This window comes from Diorhabda carinulata, chromosome 6 (assembly GCF_026250575.1).
Source record: "Diorhabda carinulata isolate Delta chromosome 6, icDioCari1.1, whole genome shotgun sequence".
Lineage (NCBI taxonomy): Eukaryota > Metazoa > Arthropoda > Insecta > Coleoptera > Chrysomelidae > Diorhabda > Diorhabda carinulata.
Genome location: NC_079465.1, coordinates 15,762,983 through 15,777,017, shown reverse-complemented (window position 1 = coordinate 15,777,017; position 14,035 = coordinate 15,762,983).

Genomic DNA, 14,035 nt, shown 5'->3' with positions numbered 1-14,035 from the left:
TTTCAATTGAATGGAGGGTGCAATTGTCATTTGATTTATCGATTCAACTGGTTCTAGCGAATCAATTTGTTCAATGTCTTGCTCATACTTACGCATTTCTATAACTTCGTCAATTGTTAGCTCTTGATTGTGTAAATCTAGCAATTCTTGAACGTTATCATTATCGACCTCTAAATTTAATTGTTTGGCGATATCGATCACTTCTTCTATTATGCTATCGATTTCTTCAGGATCTGAAACTGATTCTCCTTGGGTTTTAGTGGCGAAAAAAAATGGACACAGTTTTTTCCAGACACCATGGAGAGTTTTTTGTGAAACTTCATTCCAAGATTCTTACATTGAATTGATTCCAAAAGTCTTTAACAGAAAGCTCATTGTTTTGTATCATAACTTCTTATAGATGTACAAATGACTGCTTTGTGTAGTAAGCTCTAAATGTTTTAATGAATCCCTGGTCCATTGGTTGAAACAAACTGGTAGTGTTTGGTAGCAAAAATACAACTTCCACACGTGGATCGAAATAAATTAGAGTTGCGGAAGGATGACCAGGTGCATTTTCAATTAGTAGCATTACTTTAAATGAGATTTCTTTTAATTGGCAGTAACGTTCGACTTCAGGAATAAAATGTTGGGCAAACCAGTCTTCAAAAAGAGAAGCTTTCACCCAAGCTTTCGCATTAGAATTCTAAATGACAGGAAAACTAGCTTTGGTTTTATTTTTTAAGGCTCTTGGATTTTCTGAGCAATAAACTAAGAGAGTTTTCAATTTACAATATCCAGCTGTATTCGCACCAACCATTACTGTCGATCCTTGGCGGCTTTAAAACCTGAAAAAGTTTTCTTTTCGCGCGCAATAAGTTCTTTTAGGCATTTTCTTCCAAAAAAAGACCGGTTTCATCTATATTGAAAATGGTTTGGCTCTTGTAGCCACCTTCATCTATCATTGTTTTGAGTTTTTCTGAATAGAGAGATGAAGCTTCTTTATCAGCGGTTGTCGCTTTTCCACTCTTTGCGATGCTATGTCAATTGGAACGACTCTTAAATTGGCTGAACCAGCCGTTACTAGCTTTAAACACTTCATTTTTAGCCAACTTCCCAGCTTCTTTTAGTTTTTCAAAAATTTGCTTTGCTTGAAAACACACTGTATTTTGATCAACAAGAAAATTTTTCACTCTTACTTGATTATCACACCATGACTGTTGCAATGTTTCCATACTTGAATTCAAAGATTGAGAGTCTTTCACAGCATTCATAATTTTTTCTTTACCTTTTATAACTGTTCGGACTGTTGATTCCGGTAGGTCACATTTCTTTGCCAATTCACAAATTTCAATTTTTGTTTCAAAGTCTTTAATTATATTCAGTTTACACTCAAAAGACAGTGTTTTTCTTTTCTTGTTAGGCTCAAATGACTCATTTTTCGTTCTTTTAGATCGACGCACTACGCGCGTAAAACAATTCCACGCGGAACACTTTTAAACTTGTCGCAAACTGAACACTGAGAGAGCGGAGCGAGAGAGTCTATGCGAGCGGCAATCAAAATGAAAAACCGCGTAAAACGGGGACTTACCATCAAATCACGACTTAGTTACTTACTGTATTATATAGTAATAAACAAGCAAGAAAACAACACAATAAAAAAATTAGAAACGACGAATCTTCAACGCTACTGGTTCTTTTACATTCTTGTGTTCTGATGACTTCGTAGAAGCATCAAAGACCACACGAAACCAATCCTGATCCTTGGCCTTAGGACAATTTTTAGCGCGTCATTCTTTCTTATTCATCCATTCCATGATTGCTGGTCTGGGGTCCTATGAACATAGAGCAAGCGTATTTAAATGAATGTGAGGCTTAGCAGCTGCAATCAGTGCGAACACTTTAGTAATATTTGGATTATCTAGTTTGATTAATTTTTTTATTACATCTTTTAGAGGTAAATCGATCAAGTGTGTGTGTAATTCCATATCAATTATTTCATTGTACTCCATAGATAAGTTTAACAAATTTAGTTCTTCAGCAATCACTTTATGCAAGGTTTCAATGACCAAAGATGGATGAAACGATGTAAACTTCTGGACTTGATCGAACCTTTGTTGTGTACGATTTATAAACGATTCTAAAGCTTAAAAACATTTAGCTTCAATATTTCTTCTTTCAGACAAGTACAAATTATGTTTAACTGAACGACGTTTCGTTGGTATTTATAATTTGCTCCAACTGCTATCCAACCACCAGCAAGAGGTTTCGTTTCCAATTCTTTCAACCTCTTACACACTTGATTCGAGTACTTCGTCATATGTAATAACGAGGTCGTATCTCTTTGGAAGATTTTGCTGATATCTTGAGTATACTTCTAATATGTCAGCTAAATATGATAATAAACGTAAATTATTTATGCTGGTCAGCCAATTATAACATCCTTGAGCTTCTTTTTCTACGCCAATTTTAGATTGGAAGTACAGAGTTAAAACATTCCATGACTGTAAAATAGCTACTTTTAATAGATTGGCGAATTCAGTCCAACGAATATCATGATATTCAGGTAGACTCACTAACTGGGGACCTTTTGTCTTTGCCAAATCAATCAATTCTTCCGTGCGTAAGCCACTTACGTAAAAGAAACAAGCGATCGAAGATGATTCTTTGATCATCTTTCTTATCTCAGGCATAGTTTTACTCGTTAGCCTCAGGATAATTCAGACCTAAAAAGTATCAAAGTTTTTTTACTGTATTTATAGTTAGTGAAATGATCGAATATGTGGATTATTTTACCTGTGCACAACACATATTTTCAGAATTGGTGGTAAAGAACTGGTGTAAGACTTTTTACATTTTCTTGCAAAAGGCACCACAGACCATATTTTTCACCTGTATTCACGGAGGCTCCATCCGTAACTAGTGACGAAATATTTTTCATAATGTTTGTTAACTTTTCTGATCCAATCGTCGTCTTACATCCATTTATAACAACATTGAAAAGTCCTTTTGCATCCGGTTCTTGTAATTCAGATGTGCCAAGAAAATAAAGCTCATCAGTGAAATAGTTTTAGCCATAGTGTAAATTTTGTCAACTTGTGTTCTGTCTACCGATCCGTCACAATGTAATGAAATAGCCGAAGTTTTATTCATAGTACACAACAAATTTGGCCTATCACATTTAAAAATAATTTCTAAAAGTTCTTCAACAGTGCTTGAATTGACATATTGAAAGTTAAAGATTGTAGTAGTATCATTTAAATCATAATTTTCGCCCAAAGAATTCATCACAACTCTGATTGGAAAAGTGTTTGCTGAAAGAGTCAATTTTTTTGTGCTCCCATATGCGTGGATCAATAGATTTCCAATTTTTTTAGCTAATAAAGAATTAACTTCAGCTATGCAACGTCCGATGGGATTCCTTCTAAGATTTCAGGTTTTAATTTTGACTGCCTGTAAGCTTTGAGACATTCTTTGTGCACTTGACTTTTCATGTGCTCTACGATTGCATCCCTGAACATCGTGCCTTTCTCAGTCGTAATGTTATTGGATGAATTCAGCTTTACAACGTCAGGAAATGAAAAACAACATTGCATTTAACGTAGTACTCCCCATTGCTGTGAAAATGAATCAAAAGTTCCTTTCTCTTGACAAGATTTTAAGTTTCACTAAAAGCTTGCGTTGCTTTCGATGGTTTACTCAGTCCTTTGCTTTCTTGTTGTTCATTTTTGGCATCATTTTGTGATTCGTAAAGTATCTCGTCAGCATTTGAATCATCTGGATTATTAGAATTGGGACCTATAAAACTTATTATTAGGTTATGTTTTCACTTTCACACTGAGATGATTTAAAACACCACTTTCGATTATCTTGCATGTTTTATTAGAATTAATTGAATCTCATATATCAGTCTGAAGCTCACAGCTGTAGAAAATACCAACCATCTAGCCAAACATTCTCGCTTTTAGGCTATGATTGTGCGCGGGTCTTATGGAATGCAAATGGTCCGACTACTACATGACCGCCGAAAGCGCCACTGAAGTGGCGAGCGGAAATTAAACAATAGAAACGAAAGAAGCGACGCTTTAATTTACTTTTTATTTTAGCGTTATTCTGGAGGGAAATTTCCTCTTTTTTTAAAGTTTTTGGGCAAGGTCCACGTCGGGTAGTTTAAAAAATTTCTTAGAATATACCCTGTACGACACCAAAATCTTTATAAACACTAAACATACGTTAGGGTATGAGGTGGACGGGGTAATAAACATGCATATAACTCCTACGACAATTCACTGTCTATCGAAATAAGCACGTTGCTGCACGTTAACAAGTATAAAACGAAAATACTCGAGGACTCGCGAGGCTTGAGTATGTTAGCCGATTGTTATACAATTTTAAAGTTAGCTGGGGTATTATTAGGTTACCGATGCAGGGTTAATAACTATTTATGTTTAAATGTAATATATTGGCTTCAAATTAAACATCAATTATGAGTAAAAATAAATTCAAATCCTATTTCATAAACTATATAGGTAAAACTTCTTTCTCGAATTAGTCGAGGTAAAATTTTAAATTATCTCATCAAAATTCATATTCTGTAACAACTCATTTTCTATACACAGCCTTGTTAATGACGACAATCGCTCATTTAACATTGTAGAGCAAAGTACATTTTTTATTTTCTTCAAAACTTTCTGCTTCACAATTCGCTATAAGTATCGTCACAAGCAATCGGTAGGCTATATACAGTGTGTCCCACGACGAGTTATAATCTGTATATGGCAAAATACTTATATTAAAATCATGAAAACTTCCACTTCTTCGACTGTAACTTTGTTATTTTAAATGGAAATTTTTGAAATATACGTAAAATTTTAGTATACTTTTGTCTAAAAACTTTTTTCGAAAAAGGCATACTTTTTGGGTTATTAATTTTTTTGTAAAAAATTTGACGGTTGCAGACTCTTATAAATTATTTTTTTACGAGGATACCCTTAAAGATATGAAAATGGTTTCTGATCGGTTGGTTTTAGCAAGGTCAGACGTATTGAATCTATGTTGAAAAATTTTGCATGGTATACAGGGTGTGTATAAATAGTGTTCAAATTTCAACTTTATAAATATCAAATTTCTTCATTTTTCTAAATAGAACCACACGGTTTTTTCTATTTTAATGCATTCCTATACCTAAACCTTACCGTTATCCAGATATTTGTTTTCTGTAAATTTTTAGAGATGCAGGTGTGATTTAAATTTTATTTTGACTCGTTGATATGAGCACTAAGAAATAAAAAAAGATTTTTCTTTATCTTGTCAAGGTCTGTGAAAAAAATTAAACCAAATTGTATTTACTAATCCTATTCCAACTTTTAGTCGTTTCCGAGATATTTGAGGTTTTAAATCATTATTGTATTTTTTAACAAGTTTTAATTTTTTATGTATACTTTTAGTAGGCTCTGTAATAAATGACACTTATTTAACTGTCATTGGTAAATTGTTGATACTTTCGAAAATCGTTAAAATGGCTCGTTCTCAATTTAATAACGAATAAATCAAATTTAGACCACACCTGCATTTCTAAAAATATACAGAAAACATTTAATATTTGGATAACGGTAAGGTTTAGGTATAGGGAAGTATACATGAAATTGCCTTATTTTTTACCCCTTTACCCCTGAATGCATAAAATTAGAAAAAACCGGCTGGTTCTATTTAAAAAAATGAAGAAATTTGATATTTATGAAGGTAAACTTTGACACTTTTTATACACTTGTTTAAAATGAAAAAAATTTCAACATAGATTCAAATACATCTGAGTTTGCTAAAAGCAACCGAACAGAAACCATTTTCATATCCTCATAAAAAAATAGTTTATAAGGGTCCGCAACGGTCAAATTTATTACGAAAAAGTTTACAAAAATTCACGTAGATTTCAAAAATGTATTAATATACAGGGTGTTCTATTTAAAGTAACAAAGTTACAGTTCTACCGGAAGTCGGCCATCTTTGAAAATATTTTAGTTGAAAATACCGTATCCGAAAATCCAAAACGTAGAAGTTTTCATGATTTTACTATAAGTATTTTGCCATATACAGATAGTTTTAACTCGTCGTGGGACACACTGTATATACGTTCGGAAAAGTTTCGATCATATCTGATCCAACGATCCAATTAAGCATTTTCAATGGTATTAATAAATTATTTGTATTATTAATCGATTCGGGTTGAAGTTTGATAAGAGGAATGATTTGCTATAATTAACAAAATAATTCAAGTTGTAGATCATTCATTTACTCGCACTTCTAAATTATCATTAACATTTCGAATGCATAGAATGTAGAATTTATTATTATTTAGAGTATAAAATTATTACAGTAAAAAATTAGTGTTTGGATTAAATTACGTTAATTCATTCATTTTATTTAAATTTCCAAGTAATTTTTGGAAAAAATGCAAATTTTACTGTAGACTGTAACGAGACTAGCGCTTCTACAGAAAATGTACGCATGTATCAAAAGCTAGCGACTGTCAGCTGTTTATCCTAAAGCCAATTTCGTTTATAGTGAGGGGATTTGTTGTTTTGCCGTAAAAATAATTGAAGTAAATGTAGAACAACGTGATTTTTGTGAAATTTCACATGAAACTTGGAAAAACTGCAACTGAAGCTTATAATTTATTGAAAGAAGTGTATGGCAATGAGTGTTTGTCGCATCCACGTATTTTTTAATTCGTTTAAGCGTTTTCAAAGTGGTCTAGAAGATGTTGAAGATTATTCACATAAGGGTCGTCCTTCCACGTCCAAAGCCGATGAAAATATTGAAAAAGTCTGTAATCTTATTCGATCTAACCGTCGGCTGAGTATACTTGCGATTGCTGAATCTATAGGAATTGACAAAGAATGAGAGCGACAAATTTTAACGTGTGCGAAAAGTTTGTGACATCCCAGAGTTAGACCACCCACCTTATTCGCCGAATCTCACATTATGCAATTACCTCTTTCAAATCTGCATTAAAAGGAACAAGATTTGAGTCTGTTGAAGTTGTGAAAGAAGAAGCGGTGCGAGTCCTGAAGGAAATGATAGAAAAAGACTTCCTGCACTGTTTCGAACTGTTTCGAAGATTCGCATGGAGTGATGTAGGGATGCATTTAGGCAGAATCTATTGATTAGCAATAAGCTATAAATTAAGATCTCTTATTGGTTGTTGCTAATCGCTGGTACGTTTTGTACAAACATTGCTAATCGCTGGTACGTTTTGTACAAACATTGCTAATCGCGGGGAGATTTTGTCTCCCTGGGAATACTATGCGCACTATTGCCAATAGGAGGTAGGATTTGCCTTGACATTGCTAATCAGCTGTATGTTTTATCTAAACATGTGCACGTTCATTCATGAGCTTGCTGATAGAAAAGGAAAGCTATGGTAAAAGGAACAATACAGGCTTCATTATTTTATTATTTATACAAAACATCTCAAATTATTACAGTATCATTTTTATGTTTAGTGCGACTTCGCATTTGGTACCCTTTTATTTCCATTGAAAGCGAGATTTCTTTTCCTTTTTGAGTGTGTTTTTTCACCAGTTGCTGGTCGACGCTTACTGCCTCTAGTTACACCTCTCCTTCTGGAGATGGACGTCGGCTGACGACCAGCTCGATTGCGTAGGCCAAAGGTACTACCGCACGTACTTAAAAACGTATCCCAACTATTTTTCGTTTTAGCTTTATTCAGCCTTTTTAAACATCTGTTCGAAAGTACTTTACTTATACCAAACTTAGTATGTTGTTCTTGTAGTGCATCTAGGAAATGTTCAAACACATTATCATTAACATTTTTGCTTTCTGAAACTGACAGTGTTTCAGTATTTTCATTTACAGCATCATAATTTTTATAATTCAAACCTATTTCATTTAAATCTGGATTATTTGAGCAGCTGATGGATTTACTTTCAACAAGCGGTGCATAAAAATCCATTTCCTTGGCGTTATCTCCTAATGTCCTAATTGTCATCGAGTATCTATCATTAGCCTCAATTGCAATAGGATCAGAATAAAAAGAAAACACAGTAGCCTGATGCTTAGAGTTTTCCGAGGATTCCACTTGCATATGTGCAATGCCCCATGCATATGTCGATATCATAAAATAGTTGCTCACACTTGATACTGAGTACTTGAAAACTGCATTCGTTAATTTACATTATGTTGTCTTTGGTCAAGTATGACGTTTTTTGCAGCAGATTCTAATATCCATTGAATACATTCTTCACTAGACTTAATGTCAGTCCATAACACTGTTTTTTCTTTCGATTGATTTACCACTTTATGTCGAAAATTTGTTGGAAATTTCAAATAAGTATTCATAATAATAATCAAGAGACACTGACTACACCACGCGAAAAATAAAACAGAAATACACGACTCACAAAACAAGATGATGCAATAATACGTGTGTAGATAAAACATACTGCTGATTAGCCACGTCAAGGCAAATCCTACCTATTGACAATAGGGCGTATAGTATTCCCAGGGAGACAAAATCTACCGGCGATTAGCAATGTTTGTATAAAACGTACCAGCGATTAGCAACAAACAATGAGAGACCTTAATTTATAACCTATTGCTAACCAAGGGTAGATTCTGCTGTAAATGCTGTAGGAATAGACGAGGTGTCTATATTGAAGGTGATAATAAAAAAATATACATAACTAGCAGACCCGGCCACGGGTTGCTGTGGCTGATTGATTTGAAATAATTGTAATGACAATTGCTCTCTCTTCTGCTTGTTCAATGAAATTATACTGTCATCGAGTTGTTACATATTCTTCACAATTGCCTGATCTGAAGAAATTTTGGATCTTCATTTGGCATTGGCATCAATGATCCAATTTTATTATATACCTGGCCTGGAATTTTGAATATTGTCTCAAAATTACGACAAATGGCAAATCACAAACTTTGGATGCTCCAAACGACGTCATTTGGAAGCAAGAATTAAATTTTCGTGTTCAGATTCAGGTGGAGTAGGGAGTGGTGACAATACAACTTTTCCTGATGCCCAACACATGCCGGGTGTTTCATTGCGAAATTTTAACGCCCGACAATAATTGCATATTTTGTCCATCGCACCAATAGTAACTTTGTAATCAGCCGAGTAATTGATGTCTGGTTCATAATTAAATGCAAGACGAACAAACGATCCACGTGTTACTGCGCGGTTGGTTCGATGATTTTCTCGGTTTTGTTCTCTATATGAATCTATATGTTGTTGACGTGCCACCCTGGTTCTCAATACATTTTCTGTTCTCGTGCACGAATTTCAGCTGTGTGAATTCTTTGAGCTGCTCTCTGTTCGACTGATTCATGAGCTATTTCAACACGTGCACATCGAGTCTTCTTGCTACGGGCATTAAGGTTGGACTTTTTGGGTGGCATTTTACTAAAAATAGTATTGAATTTTTAATGTGAATGAATTTCGCTGTTCTCTGAATAACTGTAAGCTAGAAGTAAAAAAAATATTCGAAGTAATGTAGGCAACGAAGACAAAATGAAGAATGATTTGAAAGAAGCGACGTTAAGTGGAATAGGCAAAATAAGACATGTATAGTGTATAGCCTAAGAAAATATATCACATTAAAGTGTGGCGACATCTATAAGGTGCAAAGGGCAGTTCTCTGTAAAGAAATATGCTTAAGGCGCCATCTGTTCTAGACTTATGGAAACTACGATTAATAACAACAATCAACGTTGATGATCGGATTATTATTAATTATTGTGACCATTAACTTGAATAATAACTATCCATCATTTAAGTTGGACCAAATTACATATATATGCCATCCTTCATGATAAGCAGTTGAATCGTTGTTGAGTTCATTCGGAACATATACACGGACACTGAATTTTTATATATTAAGATATCAAAATTAAATTTTATACCACCAGTCTCTATTCCACCATTGCTTTTAAAATAAATGATCAAATTAGTAATTTTGCGGAACCCCTACGTGCTCGGTCCCATGGCTTCAACCCCTTCAGTATGTGATGATATATAATTGAAGACCTTAGAGCAATACAATGGTAAGTCTCAAAATCCAAAAGTTGAGATATTACAGTTTAAAGTTTTGAAAAAATCTTTAAGAATTGGGTTGATTAAACATATTCTAACTTTTGTTAATATATAATGCCGACAAAGGAAAAAGATTAGCAACTATTATCAAAAAAAAAACAAGTTTTTCACAAAAAAATAGAATTTATTTTAGAAAAAACATGACTTAACATGTTTTTACTTAAACTAAACTGAATATAAAAATAACAAAAGAAATACAATGTTACTCATCTAAAATTTCAACCTTTTCATCTAAAGCGTCAACAGCTACATTTAGTTGAGTATAAAATGCATGATATGCATAATGGCTCGTTATATTTAAGTTTAATACCTGACAAACTTATCAGTTCAGGTCTACACATGACCACAAATTTTTTGATTTAAAAAGAAACTGTAAGTTCCTGCAAATTCTAAATTCCGTGCTTTTTTATATTAGTAAAGCTTGAAAAGAATAAAAATCTTTTTAAGTCATTTTTGTAAAAACAAAAAGGTTTTCTTGTTTGCTTTTTGAATAATATCTAGCCAACCTTTTGGTGAATAAATAACAGGTGCTCGAAGTTTATGGCGTTTTTCAATCGGAACAAAATTTCTGTGAGTTTTTGTAATTTTTTTCTTTTACTAACTGCAACCAAAACGCCATCATCTGCCAGTTCTCATTCTGACCTGGACAGTTATCATAAAACAACAAACAACAAGCTCATTACAATTTGATTTGGTTTCTAAAAATTTCATTCCTACAGAAGTAACTTCATCCGCCCCGTGCTTAGCTTGGTCTTCAGTCCATAAATACATGTATCCTTTCTTATTTGTACAGTCGTGAATTTCTAGGTTGTAAAGCCATATCTTTCGGCCGTAAAATGCAGGACCAGTTGCTAGTTTTGTTTATTTCACTTTTAAGCAACTTTTGGATTGCGACAGCTCGAACTTGGTACAGGTTTAAATATATAATTAGCTTGTTTCTTGCTCTGTATTATTACCTTCTTTTGCCGCATTTTAATGTCCGTCTCATCGCAAGTCTTGCAGGTATCCGATTTTGGTAGTTTGAATCCTATGAGTACAGAATATTTTTCTATGAGAGCTCTCTTCGACTGGATTGATATTTTGTTCTCTACGCCAGGGCACATAAAAATCTGTATAAAATCCAGTAACCTAACCACACCTATCAGATTCAGGAACCATAGCTTCTCCTACCTTCATTTTAAGAATTCTTTCAACTTTTCCCCGAGATTTCTAAAGACCGTGAATACTCAAGAATTCGGTTTTGCATACTTTTTTCCCTCGTCTTTCATATTAACTAAATAATCAGCGATAAACTTTCCTCTGGAAACATTATTTTTTGTTGTATGACCTTTTTTTTATTTTTGGCTTTTTTATAACCAAAAATATAGATATTTTGCAGATCGAATGATCCCAAGTTTCCAAATTTTGTAAATAGGTGTTCATGGTTACCTTGCAATTTCTCCCTGCATTTATTTTTACAGTCACAAGGCAAGCCAATTTCTGGCGTATTGATAATCTTCTTAGTTTTCGCATACGTATACTGATATCCCGAATTGCGTCTTCTTTTTCTCTTGTTTCGTTCATGGTTGTCTTTTTCCCGCTGTCTTCATCTTGTCGGCTTTGTTTCCCCTGGAGATACTTCTTCACACCTAGGGACGCAACATCGCTCATAAAAAACATCCATGTTAGAAACATTCTTTTTAAGAATAATCATTTCATTTTAACAAAAAACAAGTATGTATTTATTTTTTTAAAAGAGAATTTAAAAATAATAATTTTGACAACCTGGTGCCCAGTAAGCGGTTTCTCTCCTGAGAAATTGTAGCTCCAGCTTCACAGAATAACCGCTCGCTGGGTACCGAAGTTGCCACGACAGGCAAATAGATCATAGCTAAATTATGAAGCCTGGGAAATAATGCCTTCATGTCATCCCACATCTCCAACGCATTTCCCTTTATTGGAGTAATAGTAGATGACATGAACATTTGAAATTCTGTTTCTTCTTTAATTTTACCTTTTGTATTTTTTTTTCATATTATTGTGTGTCAATATTTTATAGTAGCTCCATATGTCACTTTCATTATTATCGCCTTTTTCCTATTCGTCAGAACACTCATTTGCGCTCATTCCTACCTACCTACCAACAACTAACAGTCGTCAGTACTCGTCAGTGTGAACAAGCGAAGCAACCGCTTCGTGTTGCGCCTGCGCGCGAGGCGCGTTTGTAATGTTTGTATTGCAGAGCGAACGAGACACTAAATAGAAAGATAAGCTTGTGACAGTTGTAACTAAGAAAGGTATACGTTTGTGTGTCAGCGTGTGTACCTAACATCGTTCATAAAACATCGATCATAAAGAACGATGGATGTAACATCGATATTTATGAACGATATATCGATTCACTCCTGCTAAGTCTAGTACCGTGCTCTTGCGATTCATCCTAAAACAAAATAGTTGAAATGCGGGATAGCAGTATATTACATGTTAAGCCACATGGCATACCATATTTTAGCAAAAATTGTTTACATTATATCTTCAAACAAATCTGAACTAGAACTGCTGTTTCCATTAAAAACGGCACTCGAACGAGCACGTTTATCGGAAGTCCACGCCATTGTAATGTGGCTTACCCATATATGTAATTATGGAGGGTAGAGCTAAGGAGGACCATCTCATATGGGGGCTTAATTTAAAAACTGTCCGCTTGTAGACGGTAAACTATAAATCAAAATTTGACCAGATTGGCGCTCCTGTCAGACGAGATATCATATGAACTTAGTTATTTTAGATAGATTGTAGTATGCAATGTTGGTATACAAAGTCTAAACTATTCACGTAGTCCAAAATAATTTCTGTAGCAAAGAGATGGTTCTCCTTACCTCACCCTCTATATATGTAATACTTCTACACAGCATAGGAATATCTAATAGAGACACTCGAGAAAAAGTTTTGCACGCATGCGCGAATTTGCACAACCAGCAAAATGGCGATGTTTGTAAACAAAAAGTGTGTATAAATATAGCATAAGGTGATTTGTTAGTTGAAACTGTTTTGTTTTAAATATTTTATAGTCGTTAAGGTATAAGGTATAGTGTTAAGATTAAATAGACAAGTTAGTGTGAAAGAAGTTAATACAGACTTAAAAAATTGTGTTTATTGACTATATTGCTAAAGTATGAGAAGAATTATTATTTTATCTATCTACATTATTGGAGATAAAAACTATTTGAGTACAGATTCAAATTGCAGCATTCGACCCAGATACTGAGAATAAAGGAAGATTACTTTCACCTGATGATACTTTTTTCATATATATTTCAAAACTAGAAGACATTTTCCAAGCTAATTTTGATAATATTCTAATTGAAAAACGAGTTATTCATAGATATACACAGAGATATACACTATTGAAAGAGTGCCAGTTCAATCATCCATGTGGCCAGCTTCCACTTGAATACTTACAATTGCTATTTATTCGTTACGTTTATTTTTTTCTTTAAAATTTATCAATAGAAATTTCAAAACGCAGAAGGGACGAAGCAAATCAATTATTGTAACAAATTTTTAGGTACACTTTGATCACTAATAAATTTATATTATTATATTATTTAATTTTATTTGGTAAATATTTACTTTCCTGCTCTTATTTTCCTCTGATTTATTATTTAATAATTTATCTCACATTTTCAATATAAAAAGTATCAACAATTCCTATTCAATCTGGAATAATCTAGATAAATTACCAAAATTATTGTTTATCCAATTACGATTGTTTTATTCTTCAATTTCTATTGGAATACTTATCATAAATTTAACTACAAATAAAATTATATAAATGTTACTTTTTACAAAACCTTTACTACATTTCTTATTTAGTACCCGTGCGTTTAAATTTCGCTCTGAAAACAACCACGAACATGTCGCAAGGTCATTGAAACTTGAAGCATTGTCTTA